The sequence below is a fragment of the Arachis hypogaea genome, chromosome 4 (assembly GCF_003086295.3).
Source record: "Arachis hypogaea cultivar Tifrunner chromosome 4, arahy.Tifrunner.gnm2.J5K5, whole genome shotgun sequence".
NCBI lineage: Eukaryota > Viridiplantae > Streptophyta > Magnoliopsida > Fabales > Fabaceae > Arachis > Arachis hypogaea.
Genome location: NC_092039.1, coordinates 77845328 through 77865375, shown reverse-complemented (window position 1 = coordinate 77865375; position 20048 = coordinate 77845328). Strand labels below are relative to the sequence as shown.

The following is a 20048-nucleotide window of genomic DNA, read 5'->3' as shown; positions in this document are numbered from 1 at the left end:
TCTAGCGTCTTCTTTGTACTGCGTTCTTCATTGGATTCTCCACATAAAGCCATGGGTGTCTGTTGAGGGGCTGAACGTCTGAAAGATAATTGCTTTAACTCCTCCACTATTGCTTGCTCCAGTTGATGAAGGGTTGCAATAAATTGTTTCATTGATTCTTCAAGGCGAACCTGTGATTCTGGCTTTGATGGATATGGGTATGGTGTATGGGAGAGTGGTGGTTCTTGGGAGTAATTGGATTGGTGTTGGGGCGGATAAGGATTGTATGGTGGCGAATGGTGAAAAGAAGCTTGTGAGTGTGGTGGTTCGAGGTTATGTTGAGAGGATGGTCTATAGGCACGGGGTGGGGCTTGTTGGCAGTTACAAGGTTGTCCACCATATCTTTTAGCTGGGTATGCATTGTAGAATGGTCGTTGTCCATGATATCTTGGAGGGTGTTGTTGCTTAAAGGGTTGATTAGATCCTCTTGACTCCATCCATCCTTGATTGGTCTGACCTTGATGCATATTCCTGCTGTGGTTTCTATTTCCTTCAACAAAGTTAGAACTAAACTCAAAGCGAGAGGGGTGAGAATTCATAGCAGTTATGAGAAATAAGGGGGGAAAAAGGAGAAACAAATAAACAAGTAAAAGAAAAATATTTACAATAACCAATAATAAGGCACACGTTTGTAATTCCCCGGCAACGGCGCCATTTTGACGTTGGGATTTTTGCTAGTAAAGAATTTTATAAAAATAGTCGCGTTGTAGATATAGATTCTAAACCAACAGAAATCCCTTCGTACAAACGTTTTGGTTGTCACAAGTAACAAACCCCTTTTAAAATTGATAACAGAGTATTTAAACCTCGGGTCGTCTTCTCAAGGAATTGTAGGGAGGTATGTTCTTATTATTGGCTATGAAAAAGGTAAAATTGGGGTTTTGAGAATGAGGAATAAATATGGCAAATAATTTAAATGACAATTAAAATAAATAAATACTGTAAAGAAAACCTTTGGCAAGGTATGAGAAATTGGAAGTCCAGACTTTGTTATTCTTAGCAATAATAATGAAAGTTGAATCTTAATTCTACTTAGTTAACCTTTGCTAAAGCAAAGGAAAGTCAAGGGAAAATTAGTTGACCTTCGAATCCTATTTATTTCCTAAGAAAAGGTTGAGATTATTGAAGTTCAGTCCAATTAGCAAAGATAACAATTATCAATTATGTTAAGCTAAGATAACTCCTAAGTTACTGATTTTTCAATCAAGACCAAAGGGAAAAGAAGTTAAATCTGCTGGAATAAAAATTGTCTTCAAATTGGGGATAATAAAAAGGAACAATCATAAACTGAAATACCTCAAATATCATTAAATAAAAATGTCAATTCTAACATGGACAATATCAACAACCAATTGGGCAACATCAATCAAACACAATAAAAGCTTCAGAGTAAACAAAAATAGAAGAGAAATTAAATAGTAAAAGGAATATTGAACCTGAGATCGAGAGTTACTCCTAAAACTAAGAGAAGTCCTAAATCCTAAATCATAAAGAGAGAGAGGAGAGAACCTCTCTCAAAACTAAACCTAAATCATGGAAAGTGACTAAAAATTCTCAGACTCCCTGAATGGATGCATTCCTCCACTTTATAGCCTTTAATCTGTATTCTCTGGGCCGAAAACTGGGTCAGAAACAGCCCAGAAGTCACTTCCAGCGCTTTCTGGTCCGTACAGGTCGCGGCCAAGCGACGCGGAGGCGTCGCCCACGCGGCCGCGCGGATTGAAGTTCGCAGATGCGATGTGTCCACGTGGATCACGCGTTTTCGTTGCCTAGCGTCAGGGAAACTATGGCATATTATATATCAAATCGAAGCCCCAGACGTTAGCTTTCCAACGCAACTGGAACCGCGTCGTTTGGATCTCTGTAGCTAATGTTATAGCCATTTGAGTGAAAAGAGGTCAGGCTGGACAGCTTAGCAGTTTCTCCAACTTCTTGTATTCCTTCCATTTTTGCATTCTTCCTTTCCATCCTCTGAGCCATTCCTGCCCTATAATATCTGAAAACACTTAACACATATATCAAGGCATCAAATGGTAATAAGAGAGGATTAAACATAGGGAACTTAAGGCCAAAGAAGCATGTTTTCAATCAAAGCACATAATTAGGAAGGCAAATGTAAAACCATGCAAATAGTATGATTAAGTGGGTAAAGAGTTGATAAAATCCACTCAATTAAGCACAAGATGAACCATAAAATAGTGGTTTATCACTAGCAAAAATCATAACGTCAACCAGCAAGTGCACTGGGTCGTCCAAGTAATACCTGAGCAAGTCAGGGTCGATCCCACGAGGATTATGGTTTGAAGCAAGCTATGGTTATCTTGCAGGTTTTAATCAGGCAAAATCAAAGGTTGTTGGATTTGTGAGATCTAAACTAGGTTGACATGAATGGAATAAAAGTATATAAAATACTTTGGATATTAAATGGAATTAGTAATAGGAAGATGGTTAAGGATTGGAGTTGCTTTGTCTCTCTGAAATAACTATGGTATTCTTGTCTTCTTTGCTTGTGAATGATTTCTTCTATGGTAGGCTGTATGTGATCAACGCCGTATGGCCACGGTAATTAATCTCTTCTGCTTTCACTTCAAACATTGTATGGCCACGGTCATCCAATCTGAACGAGATTGAAGCTCTAGTAGTACATTCCCTTGGCAATCCTACTCAAAACACCACAAACAAGTTTGAATCTTCCGGATCAGAGAATGCTGCTCCTTTGGGTTCTAGCCTCTACCACAGAGACCCTAATCTCCCTAGAAATCGGCTGAACTGGTGTCTCAAGAAGTCACCAATGAAGTCGCAGATTAGTCGTCTGAGAGATGAATAATCAAGCTAGCGGTTCACGCTCTCCAATCACGTAGTCACACAAACACAAGTAGACACGGGTGGTTGTCAGGCACGTTATCTTAGTATGATGAACGAAGCTGATTATCATGGAACATCCCATTCACCATGTTGAAGAACACGTATACATCTTCAAATTAAATCAAACACGGATCGAAGAAGAATAGTAATACTTTTATTAATTCATAGGACTCAGCAGGGCTCCTCCCCTCAACCTATGAGGTTTAGAAACTCATACTGATAGAAAATACAATGGTAAAAATGTGTAAATAGGCTGATCTCTCCTTTCGAGAGGTGTAAAAGTTCTTTAAATATTAAGCTAATGACTAAGGATTACATAAAACGGGTAAAACAGTCTTTTTAGTGCTAAAATCCACTTTTGGGGCCCGCTTGGTGAGTGTTTGGGCTGAGCTTTGATGAGATCCACGTGCTATGAGGTCTCTAGGGCGTTGAACACTGGCTAGGGGGTCCTCTTTGGGCATTTGGATGCTGGTCTCTTCTCCTTGGGCGCTGGACACTTGGAAAGGGGAAGGAGGCTAGCGTTGGACACCAGTTTTGGTCCTTTTAATCTAAAGCAACGTATAGACTATTACACATTGATAGAAAGTTCTAGAAGACAGCTTTCCATAGCCATTGAGAACGCTCCTTTTGGACTTTTGTAGTTCTAGAAAAGCTCTTTCGAGTGCAAGGAGGTCGGATCCAGACAACATCTGCAGTGCTTTTTCTGTCTCTAAATCAGACTTTTGCTCCAACTCTTCAATTTCAGTCAGAAAATACCTAAAGTTTTACAAAAGCACCCAAACTCATAGTGGAATCCAAAAATGTAAATTTAACACTAAAACCTATAAAAACTTAATAAAAACTAAACAAAACATACTAAAAACTATATGAAAATAATGCCAAAAAGCATATAAAATATCCGCTCATCAACGGCTAAGAAAGAGACAAAAGTGGCTGTAAGTGAAGCAAGAAGAAGAGCATATGAGGGTCTCTACCAGTCTTTGGGCAGGAAAGAAGGAGAAAAAGGTATATATAGAATCGCAAAGAGCCTTGAAAGAAGAACGAGAGATTTGGATCAGGTTAAGTGCATAAAGGATAAGGATGGAGAGGAGCTGGCTCAAGAGGAGAAGATTGATAAAAGGTGGAAGAGGTAATTCTACGAGTCATTTAATGAAGGACAGAAGACTCTTCCAAGCCTTGGTCGGTTATGCACAAGGGAAGAAGATCAAAACTTTGACTACTATCAAAGGATTCGAGACTTTGAGGTAAAAGAGGCTCTAAAGCAGATGAAAAATGGCAGGGAAGTAGGACTTGATAATATCCCGAATGAGGTTTGGAAGGGCCTTGTAGGGAAAGACATCAACTAGTTAACCAAGCTTTTTAATGGGATTTTAAGGTCAAAGAAGATGCCTGATGAGTGGAGAAAAAGCACCTTGGTACCTGATGAGCGGATAATTTATACATTTTTTGGTATTGTTTTTAGATAGTTTTTAGTAGGATCTAGCTACTTTTAGTATGAGTTTGTGTGTTTTTCTGTGATTTCAGGTATTTTGTGGCTGAAATTGAGGGACCTGAGCAAAAATCTGATTCAGAGGCTGAAAAAGGACTGCTGATGTTGTTGGATTCTGACCTCCCTGCACTCAAAATGGATTTTTTGGAGCTACAGAAGCCTAAATGGCACGCTCTCAATTGCGTTGGAAAGTAGACATCTTGGGCTTTCCAGCAATATATAATAGTCCATACTTTGCCCGAGTTTTGATGATGCAAACTGGCGTTTAAACGCCAACTTCCTGCCCCATTCTGGCGTTAAACGCCAGAAACAGAATAGAAGCTGGAGTTAAACGCTCAAACTGGCATAAAAACCGGCGTTTAACTCCAAGAAAAGTCTCTACACATAAATGCTTCAATGCTTAGCCCAAGCACACACCAAGTGGGCCCGGAAGTAGATTTCTGCATCATTTACTTATCTCTGTAAACCTTAGCTACTAGTTTTAGTATAAATATTACTTTTTCTCATTGTATTAGACGTCTTGGTTATTCTGGTTCCCTCTCTAGGGCTGATGAGCGGATAATTTATACGCTTTTTGGCATTGTTTTTAGGTAGTTTTTAGTAGGTTCTAGTTACTTTTAGGGATGTTTTCATTAGTTTTTATGTTAAATTTACATTCTGGACTTTACTATGAGTTTGTATGTTTTTCTGTGATTTCAGGTATTTTCTGGCTGAAATTGAGGGACCTCAGCAAAACTCTGATAGGAGGCTGACAAACGACTGCTGATGCTGTTGGAATCTGACCTCCCTTCACTCAAAATGGATTTTCTAGAGCTACAGAACTCTAAATGGCGCGCTCTCAATGGCGTTGAAAAGTAGACATCCAGAGCTTTTCAGAAATGTATAATAGTTCATACTTTATTTGTGATTTGACAATGTAAACTGGCGCTCAACACCAGTTCCATATTGCTGTCCGGAGTCAAACGCCAGAAACACGTCACAAACCAGAGTTGAATGCTCAAAACACGTTACAACTTGGCGTTCAACTCCAAAAGAAGCCTCAGCTCGTGGATAGATCAAGCTCAGCCCAAACATACACCAAGTGGGCCTTGGAAGTGAATTTATGCATCAATTACTTACTCTTGTAAACCCTAGTAGCTAGTCTAGTATAAATAGGATAGTTTACTATTGTATTAGACATCTTGGGACGTTTAGTTCTCAGATCATGGGGGCTGGCCATTCGGCCATGCCTGAACCTCTTTCACTTATGTATTTTCAACGGTGGAGTTTCTACACACCATAGATTAAGGGTGTGGAGCTCTGCTGTACCTCAAGTTTCAATGCAATTACTATTGTTTTCTATCCAATTCGATTTATTCCTGTTCTAAGATATTCGTTACACTTCAACTTGATGAATATGATGATCCGTGACACTCATCATCATTCTTACCTATGAACGCGCGTGATTGACAACCACTTCCGTTCTACCTTAGACCGGGCGCATATCTCTTGGATTCCTTAATCAGAATCTTCGTGGTATAAGCTAGAATTGATGGCGACATTCATGGGAATCCAGAAAGTCTAACCTTGTCTGTAGTATTCCGAGTAGGATTCCGGGATTGAATGACTGTGACGAGCTTCAAACTCCTGAAGGCTGGGCGTTAGTGACAGACGCAAAAGAATCAAGGGATTCTACTCTAACCTGATTGAGAACCGACAGATGATTAGCCGTGCTGTGATAGAGCATTTGGACCATTTTCATTGAGAGGATGGGATGTAGCCATTGACAACGGTGATGCCCTACATACAGCTTGCCATGGAAAGGAGTAAGAAGGCTTGGATGAATGTAATAAGAAAGTAGAGATTCAGAAGGAACACAGCATCTCCATGCACCTATATGAAATTCCCACCATTGAATTCCATGTGTAACTTTATCTTTATTTCCTGTTTATTTTATTTATCTTTTGAATATCTAATCCGATCATATTTGAATCCGCTTGACTGGGATTTACAAGATGACCATAGCTTGCTTCATACCAACAATCTCTGTGGGATCGACCCTTACTCACGTAAGGTTTATTACTTGGACGACCCAGTACACTTGCTGGTTAGTTATGCGAAGTTGTGAAGTTATGTTTGGACCATGGTATTGCGCACCAGGTTTTGGTGCCATTGCCAGGGACAATCAATTTCGAACAACAATTTAAGCATGAGTAACAATTTCGCTCACCATGTTTTTGGCGCCGTTGCCGGGGATTGTTCGAGTATGGACAACTAACGGTTCATCTTGTTGCTCAGATTAGGTAATTTTCTTTTCAGAAAAATTTTTCAAAAATATTTTTTTTATTTTCGTTTTTCTAAAGAATATTTTCAAAAAAAAAATAATAAAAATACAAAAAAATCATAAAATCATAAAAAACCAAAAATATTGTGTTCTTGTTTGAGTTTTGAGTCAATTTTTAAGTTTGGTGTCAATTGCATGTTTTTAAAATTTATGCATTAGTTTTTCGAAAATTCCATGCATTCATAGTGTTCTTCATGATCTTCAAGTTGTTCTTGACAAGTCTTCTTGTTTGATCTTGATGTTTTCTTGCTTTGTGTTGTTTGTTATTTTTTATATGCATTTTTCGTTTGTTAGAGTCCATTCATTAAAGATTTCTAAGTTTGGTGTCTTGCATGTTTTCTTTGCATCAAAAATTTTTCAAAATTATGTTCTTGATGTTCATCATGATCTTCAAAGTTTTGTTGGTATTCATCTTGACATTCATAGTGTTCTTGCATGCATCTTGTGTTTTGATCCAAAATTTTCATATTTTGGGTCATTTTTGTGTTTTTCTCTCTCATCATTAAATTAGTTATTTCTTGTAAGTCAAGTCAAATTTTCAATTTTAAAAATCTTATCTTTTCAAAATCTTTTTCAAAAAACATATCTCTTCCATTTTTTTCTATTTTTCGAAAATTTTGAAAATTATTTTTCAAAATCTCTTTTTCTTAACTTTATTTCATAATTTTCGAAAATTCACTAACAATTAATGTGATTGATTCAAAAATTTGAAGTTTGTTACTTTCTTGTTAAGAAAAGTTCAATCTTTAAATTCTAGAATCTTATCTTTTAGTTTCTTGTTAGTCTAGTAATTAATTTTAATTTTAAAATCAAATCTTTTTCAAAATACCTTTTTTATCTTTTTAATCATATCTTTTTATCTTATCTTTTTCAAAAATTTGATTTCAAAATATCTTATCTAACTTCTTATCTTCTTATCTTTTCAAATTTGATTTTAATATCTTTTTCAACTAACTATTTGACTTTTTGTTTATTTCTTATCTTTCTCAAAACCACCTAACTACTTTTCCCTCTCTAATTTTCGAAAATATCTCATCCTTTTTCAAAATTCTTTTTAATTAATTAATTGTTTTAAATTTTAATTTTAATTCTATCTTATCTTTTATTTTCGAAAATCATTTAACTTCTTTTCAAATTTATTTTTGAAATTTCTTCCCTCTCCCCTTCTTCTATTTATTTATTTATCTACTAACACTTCTCTTCACCTCTCTTCATCTCAAATCACTGTCCCTACCTATTCATTCTTCTTCACTCCTATTCCCTTTCTTCTTCTACTAACATAAAGGAATCTCTATACTGTGACATAGAGGATTCCTCTTTCTTTTCTTGTTCTCTTCTTCCCTATATGAGCAGGAACAAGGAAAAAGGCATTTTTGTTGAAGCTGATCCTGAACCTGAAAGGACTCTGAAGAGGAAATTAAGAGAAGCTAAATTACAACAATCCAGAGACAACCTTTCTGAAATTTTTGAACAAGAAAAGGAGATGGCAGCCGAACCCAACAACAATAATGCAAGGAGGATGCTTGGTGATTTCACTAAACCAACTTCCAAATTTAATGGAAGAAACATCTCCATTCCGGCCATTGGAGCAAACAATTTTGAGCTGAAACCTCAATTAGTTGCTCTAATGCAACAGAACTACAGGTTTCATGGACTTCCATCTGAAGATCCTTACCAGTTTTTAACTGAGTTCTTGTAGATTTGTGAGACTGTAAAGACGAATGGAGTAGATCCTGAAGTCTACAGGCTCATGCTTTTCCCTTTTGCTGTAAGAGACAGAGCTAGAACATGGTTGGACTCACAACCTAAAGATAGCCTGGACTCCTGGGATAAGCTGGTCACAGCCTTCTTGGATAAATTCTTTCCTCCTCAAAAGCTGAGCAAGCTTAGAGTGGATGTTCAGACCTTTAAACAAAAAGATGGTGAATCCCTCTATGAAGCTTGGGAAAGATACAAACAGATGACCAAAAAGTGTCCTTCTGACATGTTTTCAGAATGGACCATATTAGATATATTCTATTATGGTCTATCTGAGTTTTCCAAAATGTCATTGGACCATTCTGCAGGTGGATCCATTCACTTAAAGAAAATGCCTGCAGAAGCTTAAGAACTTATTGACATGGTTGCAAATAATCAATTCATGTACACTTCAGAGAGGAATTTCGTGAATAGTGGGACACCTCAGAGGAAGGGAGTTCTTGAAATTGATGCTCTGAATGCCATATTGGCTCAGAATAAAGCGTTGACCCAGCAAGTCAACATGATTTCTCAAAGTCTGAATGGATGGCAAAATGCATCCAACAGTACTAAAGAGGCAGCTTCTGAAGAAGCTTATGATCCTGCAAACCCTGCAATGACAGAGGTTAATTACATGGGTGAACCTTATGGAAACACCTATAATTCATCATGGAGAAATCATCCAAATTTCTCATGGAAGGATCAACAAAAGCCTCAACAAGGCTTTAATAATGGTGGAAGAAACAGGCTAAGCAATAACAAGCCTTTTCCATCATCCTCTCAGCAACAGACAGAGAATTCTGAACAGAGCCCCTCTAACTTATCAAACATAGTCTCTGATCTGTTTAAAGCCACTTTAAGTTTCATGAGTGAAACAAGATCCTCCATTAGAATCTAGAGGCACAAGTGGGCCAGCTGAGTAAGAAAATCACTGAAACTCCTCCCAGTATTCTCCCAAGCAATACAGAAGAGAATCCAAAGGGAGAGTACAAGGCCATTGATGTAATCAATATGGCCGAATGCACAAGGGAGGAGAAGGACGAAAATCCTAGTGAGGAAGACCTCCTGGGACGTCTCTCAAGTAAGAAGGAGTTCCCTATTAAGGACCTAAAGGAATCTGAGGCTCATATAGAGACCATAGAGATTCCACTAAATCTCCTTCTGCCATTCATGAGCTTTGAAGACTATTCTTCCTTTGAAGAGGATGAAAATGTAATTGGAGAGCAAGTTGCTCAATATCTAGGAGCCATCATGAAGCTGAATGCCAAGTTATTTGGTAATGAGACTTGGGAAGGTGAACCTCCCTTGCTCATTAGTGAACTTGATACATGGGTTCAACAAACTCTACCTCAAAAGAAACAAGATCCTGGGAAATTCTTAATACCCTGTACCATAGGCACCATGACCTTTGAAAAGGCTCTGTGTGACCTGGGGTCAGGCATAAATCTTATGCTACTCTTTGTAATGGAGAAACTAGGGATCGTTGAGGTATAGCCTACCTTATTCTCATTATAATTGGCAGACAAGTCAGTAAGACAGGCTTATGGATTAGTAGAGGACGTGTTAGTAAAGGTTGAAGGCCTTTACATCCCTGCTAATTTCATAATCTTAGACACTAGGAAGGAAGAGGATGAATGCATCATCCTTGGAAGACCTTTCCTAGCCACAACAGGTGCTGTGATTGATGTTAACAGAGGAGAATTAGTCCTTCAATTGAATGGGGACTACCTTGTGTTTAAGGCACATGGCTATCCCTTTATAACAAAAGAGAGTAAGCATGCAGAGCTTCTCTTAATACAGAGTCAAACAGAGCCCCCACAATCAAACTCTAAGTTTGGTGTTGGGAGGCCACAACCAAACTCTAAGTTTGGTGTTGAACCCCCATATCCAAACTCTAAGTTTGGTGTTGGGAGTCCACAACATTGACCTGATCACCTTTGTGGCTCCATGAGAGCCCACTGTCAAGCTATTGACATTAAAGAAGAGCTTGTTGGGAGGCAACCCAATTTTTATTTATCTAATTTTATTTTTTATTTTATTGTTATTTTGTGTTTTAGTAGGTTCATGATCATGAGGAGTCACAAAAAAAAAATATTAACATTAAAAACAGAATCAAAAATAGCAAAGGAAAAATCACACCCTGGAGGAAGGACTTACTGGCGTTTAAATGTCAGTAAGGTGCATCTGGCTGGCGTTCAACGCGAGAACAGAGCATGGATCTGGCGCTGAACGCCAGAAACAAGCAACATCCTGGCGTTTGAACGCCAGGAATGTGCCCTGAGGAAAGCTGGCACTGAACGCCAGTAACAAGCATGGAACCGGCATTCAACGCCAGAAATATGCTACACATGGGCGTTGAACGCCCAGAACATGCATCACTTCGGCGTTTAAACGCCAGAATGGTATGCTAAGGCATTTTACATGCCTAATTGGTGTAGGGATGTAAATCCTTGACACCTCAGGATCTGTGAACCCCACAGGATCATCTCAGGATCTGTGGACCCCACAGGATCCCCACCTACCATATTCTCCCCTCTTCTCACTATTCATTCTCTCTTCCCCATAAACACACTTCCCAACAACATCAATCTCTCTTCCCAATTACCCCCTTCACCACTCACATCCATCCACTCTTCCCCATAAACCCCACCCACCTTTAAAATTCAAAATAAGTTTCCCACCCAAACCCACCCAATATGGCCGAACCTACCCTCTCCCCCTCCCTATATATACCCCTCCATTCTACTTAATTTTCACACAACACATACCTCGCTTCTCCTTCTTGGCCGAATACACCTCTCCCCCTCTCCTCCATATTTTCTTCTTCTTCTTCTTCTCTTCTTTCTTCTCTTGCTCGAGGGCGAGCAATATTTTAAGTTTGGTGTGGTAAAAGCATAAGCTTTTTATTTTTCCATAACCATTGATGGCACCCAAGGCTGGAGAATCCTCTAGAAAAGGGAAAGGGAAGACAAAAGCTTCCACCTCCGAGTCATGGAAGATGGAAAGATTCATCTCCAAAGCCCAACAAGACCACTTCTATGATGTTGTGGCCAAGAAGAAGGTGATCCCTGAGGTCCCTTTCAAGCTCAAGAAAAATGAGTATCCGGAGATCTGACATGAGATCCAAAGAAGAGGTTGGGAAGTTCTAACCAACCCCATTCAACAAGTCGAAATTTTAATGGTTCAAGAGTTCTATGCCAATGCATGGATCACTAGGAACCATGATCAAAGTATGAACCCGAGTCCAAAGAATTATCTTACAATGGTTCGGGGGAAATACTTAGATTTTAGTCTGGAAAATGTGAGGTTGGCATTCAACTTGCCCATGATGCAAGGAGATGAACGCCCCTACACTAGAAGGGTCAACTTTAATCAAAGGTTAGACCAAGTCTTTATGGACATATGTGTGGAAGGAGCTCAATGGAAAAGAGACTCCAAAGGCAAGCCAGTTCAACTAAGAAGACTGGACCTCAAACCTGTGGCTAGAGGATGGTTAGAGTTCATTCAGTGCTCCATCATCCCCACTAGCAACCGATCTGAAGTTACTGTGGATTGGGCCATCATGATTCATAGCATCATGATTGGAGAGGAAGTAGAAGTTCATGAAGTCATCTCCTATGAATTCTACAAAATAGCCGATAAGTCCTCTACTTTGGCAAGGCTAGCTTTTCCTCATCTTATTTGCCATCTATGTTACTCAGCTGGAGTTATCATAGAAGGAAACATCCTCATTGAGGAGGACAAGCCCATCACTAAGAAAAGGATGGAGCAAACAAGAGAGCCCACTCATGGAGCCCAAGGGATGCATGAGGAAGCTCATCACCAAGAAATCCTGGAGATGCCTCAAGGGATGCACTTTCCTCCCAACAACTATTGGGAACAACTCAACACTTCCTTAGAAGATTTGAGTTACAATGTGGAACAATTAAGGGTGGAACATCAAGAGCACTCCATCATTCTCCATGAAATAAGAGAAGATCAAAGAGCAATGAGGGAGGAGCAACAAAGGCAAGGAAGGGACATAGAAGAGCTTAAGGACATCATTGGTCCTTCAAGAAGAAGACGCCACTAAGGTGGACTCATTCCTTGTTCTTATATTTTTCTGCTTTTTGGTTTTTATGTTATATGTTCATCTATGTTTTGTGTCTCTACTTCATGCTCATTAGTAGTTAGTAACTATGTCTTAAAGTTATGAATAATTCCATGAATCCTTCACCTCTCTTAAATGAAAAATGTTTCTAATTCAAAAGAACAAGAAGCATATAAATTTCGAAATTATCCTTGAATTTAGTTTAATTATATTGATGTGGTGACAATACTTTATGTTTTCTGAATGAATGCTTGAACAGTGCATAATTTTGATCTTGTTGTTTATGAATGTTAAAATTGTTGGCTCTTGAAAGAATGATGAACCAAGAGAAATGTTATTGATGATCTGAAAAATCATGAAATTGATTCTTGAAGCAAGAAAAAGCAGTGAAAAAGCAAAAGCTTGCGAAAAAAAATATAGAAAGAAAAAGAAAAAGCAAGCAGAAAAAGCCAATAGCCCTTAAAACCAAAAGGCAAGCGTAAAAAGGATCCAAGGCTTTGAGCATCAATGGATAGGAGGGCCCAAGGAAATAAATCCAGGCCTAAGCAGCTAAATCAAGCTGTCCCTAACCATGTGCTTGTGTCATGAAGGTCCAAGTAAAAAGCTTGAGACTGAGTGGTTAAAGTCGTGATCCAAAGCAAAAAGAGTGTGCTTAAGAGCTCTGGACACCTCTAACTGGGGACTCTAGCAAAGCTGAGTCACAATCTGAAAAGGTTCACCCAGTCATGTGTCTGTGGCATTTATGTATCTGGTGGTAATACTGGAAAACAAAGTGCTTAGGGCCACGACCAAGACTCATAAAAGTACCTGTGTTCAAGAATCAACATACTTAACTAGGAGAATCAATAACACTATCCGAAATTCTAAGTTCCTAGAGAAGCCAATCATTCTAAACTTCAAAGGAAAAAGTGAGATGCCAAAACTGTTCAGAAGCAAAAAGCTACAAATCCCGCTCATCTAATTAGAATTAATATTCATTGATATTTTGGGATTTATAGTATATTCTCTTCTTTTTATCCTATTTGATTTTCAGTTGCTTGGGGACAAGCAACAATTTAAGTTTGGTGTTGTGATGAGGGATAATTTATACGCTTTTTGGCATTGTTTTTAGGTAGTTTTTAGTAGGTTCTAGTTACTTTTAGGTATTTTTTCATTAGTTTTTATGTTAAATTGACATTTCTGGACTTTACTATGAGTTTGTATTTTTCTGTGATTTCAGGTATTTTCTGGCTGAAATTGAGGGACCTGAGCAAAACTCCGATAGGAGGCTGACAAAGGACTGCTGATGCTGTTGGAATCTGACCTCCCTGCACTCGAAATGGATTTTCTAGAGCTACAGAACCCGAAATGGCGTGCCCTCAACGGCGTTGGAAAGTAGACATCTAGGGCTTTCCAGTAATATATAATAGTTCATACTTTATTTGTGATTTGATGACGTAAACTGGCGCTCAATGCCAGTTCCATGTTGCTGTCTCGAGTCAAACGCCAGAAACACGTAACGAACCAGAGTTGAACGCCCAAAACATGTTACAACTTGGCGTTCAACTCCAAAAGAAGCCTCAGATCGTGGATAGATCAAGCTCAGCCCAAACATACACCAAGTGGGCCTTGGAAGTGAATTTATGCATCAATTACTTACTCTTGTAAACCCTAGTAGCTAGTCTAGTATAAAAAGGATAGTTTACTATTGTATTAGACATCTTGGGACGTTTAGTTCTTAGATCATGGGGGCTGGCCATTAGGCCATGCCTGAACCTCTTTCACTTATATATTTTCAACGGTGGAGTTTCTACACACCATAGATTAAGGGTGTGGAGCTCTGCTGTACCTCAAGTTTCAATGCAATTACTATTATTTTCTATCCAATTCGATTTATTCCTGTTCTAAGATATTCGTTGAACTTCAACTTGATGAATGTGATGATCCGTGACACTCATCATCATTCTCACCTATGAACCCGCGTGATTGACAACCACTTCCGTTCTACCTTAGTCCGGGCGCATATCTCTTGGATTCCTTAATCAGAATCTTCGTGGTATAAGATAGAATTGATGGCGGCATTTATGGGAATCCGAAAAGTCTAACCTTGTCTGTGGTATTCCGAGTAGGATTCCAGAATTGAATGACTGTGACGAGCTTCAAACTCCTAAAGGCTGGGCGTTAGTGACAGACGCAAAAGAATCAAGGGATTCTACTCCAACCTGATTGAGAACCGACAGATGATTAGCCATGCTGTGATAGAGGATTTGGACCATTTTCACTGGGAGGATGGGATGTAGCCATTGACAACGGTGATGCCCTACATACAGCTTGCCATGGAAAGGAGTAAGAAGGCTTGGATGAATGTAATAAGAAAGTAGAGATTCGGAAGGAACACAGCATCTCCATGCACCTATCTGAAATTCCCATCATTGAATTACATGAGTAACTTTATCTTTATTTCCTATTTATTTTATTTATCTTTTGAATATCTAATCCAATCATATTTGAATCCGCCTAACTGGGATTTAAAAGATGACCATAGCTTGCTTCATACCAACAATCTCTGTGGGATGGACCCTTACTCATGTAAGGTTTATTACTTGGACGACCCAGTACACTTGCTGGTTAGTTGTGTGAAGTTGTGAAGTTATGTTTAGACCATGGTATTGCGCACCAGGTTTTGGCGCCATTGCCAGGGACAATCAATTTCGAACAACAATTTAAGCATGAGCAACAATTTCGCTCACCAAGGGCCGAAGCCAATGAACACCATTATCACTTATGTATTTTCAATGGTAGAGTTTCTACACACCATAGATTAAGGCGTGGAGCTCTACTGTTCCTCGAGTATTAATGCAAAGTACTATTGTTCTTCTATTTAATTCAAGCTTATTCTTATTCTAAGATGTTCACTTGCACTTAAACATGATGAATGCGATGATCCGTGACACTCATCACCATTCTCAATTTATGAACGTGTGCCTGACAACGACTTCCATTCTAACTGCGAAAGCTAGAGTGTGTATCTCTTGGGTTTCTAATCAATGATTCACATCAACTCCCCTCTGACAATGGGGCATCTGAATCTGAGATTACAACCTTCGTGGTATAGGCTAGTATCAATTGGCAGCATTCCTGAGATCTGAAAAGTCTAAACCTTGTCTGTGGTATTCCGAGTAGGATCTGGGAAGGGATGACTATGACGAGCTTCAAACTCGCGACTGTGGGGCATATGACAGATGCAAAAGGATCATTGGATCTTATTCCGATACAATCGAGAACCAACAGCTGATTAGCCACGCAGTAGCTGTGCTTGGTATTTTTCATCCGAGACGAGAAATTCGACAGTTGATTAGCCGTATAGAAACCGTAGAGGACCATTTTCACTGAGAGGATGGGAGGTGGCCATTGACAACGGTGATCCCCAACATACAGCTTGCCATGGAAAGGAATATGAATGTTTGAATGAAGACAGTAGGAAAGCAGAGATTCAGAAGGAATAACGCATCTCCATACGCTAATCTGAAATTCCCACCAATGTATTACATAAGTATTTCTATCTTTATTTTGTGTTTATTTATCTTTTAATTTTCAAAACTATATAACCATTTGAATCTACCTAACTGAGATTTACAAGATGACCATAGCTTGCTTCAAACCGACAATCTCTGTGGGATCGACCCTTACTCACGTAAGGTTTATTACTTGGACGACCCAGTGCACTTGCTGGTTAGTTGTGCGAAGTTGTGAAAAAGAGTTGAGATTACAATTGTGCGTACCAAGTTGTTGGCGCCATTGAGATCACAATTTCGTGCACCAAGTTTTTGGCGCCGTTGCCGGGGATTGTTCGAGTTTGGACAACTGACGGTTCATCTTGTTGCTTAGATTAGGTAATTTTCTTCTTGTTTTAACCATTATTTTATTTTCAAAAAGTTTTCAAAAATCTTTCAAAATTTTTCTTCTTTTTCATTTTTCTAAAAATAGTTTTCGAAAATTCCAAAATTTTTTTTTATAAAATCATAAAAACAAAAATAATTTTGTGTTTCTTGTTTCAGTCTAGTGTCAATTTTTAAGTTTGGTGTCAATTGCATGTTTTAATTTTTCTAAAAAATTTTTGAAAATTCATGCATTGCATTTTTCATGATCTTCAAGTTGTTCTTAATGAGTCTCCTTGTGTGATCTTCATATTTATTATTTTGTGTATTTTCTTATTTTTAATATGCATTTTTGAATTCATAGTGTCTAAACATGAAAAATCTCTAAGTTTGATGTCTTGCATGTTTTCTTTTCTTGAAAATTTTTCAAAAATAAGTTCATAATGTTCATCATGATCTTCAAAGTGTTCTTAGTGTTCATCTTGACATTCATAGTGTTCTTGCATGCATCATTTGTTTTAATCCAAAATTTTTATGTGTTGAGTCATTTTGTGGTTTTTCTCTTTCCTCATTAAATTAAAAAAATAAAAAATATCTTTTCCTTATTTCACTCATAAATTTCGAAATCTTTGGGTTGACTTAGTCAAAAAATTTTAAAATAAGTTGTTTCTTGTTAGTCAAGTCAAGATTTCAATTTCAAAAATCCTATCTTTTCAAATTTTTTTCAAAAATCAAACCTTTTTCATCTTTTCTTTCATGTTTTTTGAAAATTTTAAAAATTGTTTTTCAAAATCTTTTTCTTAAATTCATTTCAAATTTTCAAAAACTTTACTAACAATTAATGTGATTGATTCAAAAATTTCAAGTTTGTTACTTTCTTGTTAAGAAAGGTTCAACCTTTAAATTCTAGAATCATATCTTTTAATTTCTTGTTAGTCAAGTCATTAACTTTAATTTTCAAAATCAAATCTTTCTAAATTTCTTTTTCAAATCTTTTTCAAAATAAATTTCAGTCATATCTATTTAATCATATCTTTTCAATCATATATTTTCAAACATATCTTTTTCAAAATCAATTTCAAAATCTTTTCTAACTTCTTATCTTTCCAAAATTGATTTTCAAATCTTTTTCAATTAACTACTTAACTTTTTGTTTGATTTTAAAATTCTTATCTTTTTCAAAACCACCTAACTAATTTTTTCTCTCTAATTTTTGAAAACTCCTCACCCTTTTTCAAAATTCTTTTAGTTAACTAATTGTTTCAAATTTTAATTTTAATTTTATTCCTTTTCTTAATTTTCGAATTCTAACTAAATTTTAAAATAAAAACAAAAAATATTTTCCTTTTCCTTTTAATTATTTTCGAAAACTCTCTCTCTCTCTCTCTCATATTCTTCTATTTATTTATTTAATCACTAACACTCTTCTCTTCTTCTCATAATTCGAACCCTCTTCTCTTCTCTCTCTGTGTTTGAATTTTTCTTCTTCTATTCTTCTCTTCTTCTACTCATATAAAGGAATCTCTATACTGTGACATAAAGGATTCCTCTTCTTTTCTGTTCTCTTCTTTTTCATATGAGCAGGAGCAAGGACAAGGACATTCTTGTTGAAGCAGATCTTGAACCTGAAAGGACTCTGAAGAAGAAGCTAAGATAAGCTAAAGTACAACAATCTAGAGAAAACCTTACAGAGAATCTCGAAAAAAGAAGTAATGGCCAAACCCAACAACAATGCAAAGAAGATGCTTGGTGACTTCACTGCACTAAATTCTAACTTCCACGGAAGAAACATCTCAATCCCTGCCATTGGAGCAAACAATTTTGAGCTTAAGCCTCAATTAGTTTCCCTGATGCAACAGAATTGCAAGTTTCATGGACTTCCATCAGAAGATCATTTTCAGTTCTTAACTGAATTCTTGCAGATCTGTGATACTGTTAAGACCAATGGAGTTGATCCCGAGATCTATAAGCTTATGGTTTTCCCTTTTGCTGTAAGAGACAGAGCTAGAATATGGTTGGACTCTCAACTTGGAGATAGCATGAACTCTTGGGATAAGCTGGTCACGGCTTTCTTAGCCAAATTCTTTCTTCCTCAAAAGCTGAGCAAGCTTAGAGTGGATGTTCAAACCTTCAGGCAGAAAGAAGGTGAATCCCTCTATGAAGCTTGGGAAAGATACAAGCAACTGACCAAAAAGTGTCCTTCTGACATGCTCTCAGAATGGACCATCCTGAATATATTCTATGATGGTCTGTCTGAATTGTCTAAGATGTCATTGTCCACCTGAAGAAAATGCCTGTAGAAGTTCAGGAACTCATTGAAATGGTTGCAAATAACCAGTTCATGTATACCTCTGAAAGGAATCCTATGAATAACGGGACACCTCAGAGAAAGGAAGTTTTTGAAATTGATGCTCTGAATGCCATATTGGCTCAGAAGAAAATGTTTTCTCAGCAAGTCAATATGATTTCTCAGAGTCTGAATGGATTGCAAAAAGCATCCAACAGTACTAAAGAAGCATCTTCTAAAGAAGAAGCTTATGATCCTGAGAACCCTGCAATGGCAAAGGTGAATTACATGGGTGAAGCCTATGGAAACACCTATAATCCCTCATGGAGAAATCATCTAAATTTCTCATGGAAAGATCAACAAAAGCCTCAACAAGGCTTTAACAATAATAATGGTGGAAGAAACAGGTTTAGCAATGGCAAGCCTTTTCTATCATCCTCTCAGCAACAGACAGAAAATTTTGAGCAGAACCCATCTAGCTTAGCAAATATAGTCTCTGATCTATCTAAGGCCACTCTCAGTTTCATGAATGAAACAAGGTCCTCCATCTAGCAGAACCCATCTAGCTTAGCAAATATAGACTTGGGAGGATGAACCTCCATTGCTCATTAATGAACTGAATACCTGGGTTCAGCAAACTTTATCTCAAAAGAAACAGGATACTGGTAAATTCTTAATACCATGTACCATAGGCACCATGACCTTTGAGAAGGCTCTGTGTGACCTATGGTCAGGTATTAACCTCATCCCACTCTCTATAATGGAGAAACTAGGAAAATTTGAGGTACAAGCTACAAGAATCTCACTAGAGATGGCAGACAAATCAATGAAACAGGCTTATGGACTAGTAGAGGACGTGCTAGTGAAGGTTGAAGGCCTTTACATCCCTACTGATTTCATAATCCTAGACACTGGGAAAGATGAGGATGAATCCATCATCCTTGGCAGACCTTTCCCAACCACAGCAAAAGCTGTGATTGATGTTGACAGAGGAGAGTTGGTTCTTCAATTGAATGAGAACTACCTTGTATTCAAGACTCAAGGTTCTCCTTCTGTACACATGGAGAAGAAGCATGAAAGGCTTCTCTCAATCCAGAGTCAAACAAAGCCCCTACACTCAAACTCTAAGTTTGGTGTTGGGAGGCCACAACCAAACTCTAAGTTTGGTGTTGGGAGACCCCAACCATGCTCTGATTATCTGTGAGGCTCCATGAGAGCCCACTGTCAAGCTATTGACATTAAAGAAGCACTTGTTGGGAGGCAATCCAATTTTTGTTTATCTATGTTATTTTATGTTTTCTTTAGGTTGATGATCATGTGTAGTCACAAAAACAACTACAAAAATCAATGTGATGCCAGGG

At 37.8% G+C, this 20048-nt stretch overlaps 1 non-coding gene across 1 annotated transcript; it reads right to left on the bottom strand.

Annotated features, from left to right (window-relative positions):
- Window positions 1-8598: 8598 nt before the first annotated feature.
- On the bottom strand, window positions 8599-8702 carry LOC112798378 (small nucleolar RNA R71). The gene has a single exon (XR_003199991.1). It is a non-coding gene; the product is annotated as a small nucleolar RNA R71 (small nucleolar RNA).
- Between the last annotated feature and the right edge of the window lie 11346 nt (window positions 8703-20048).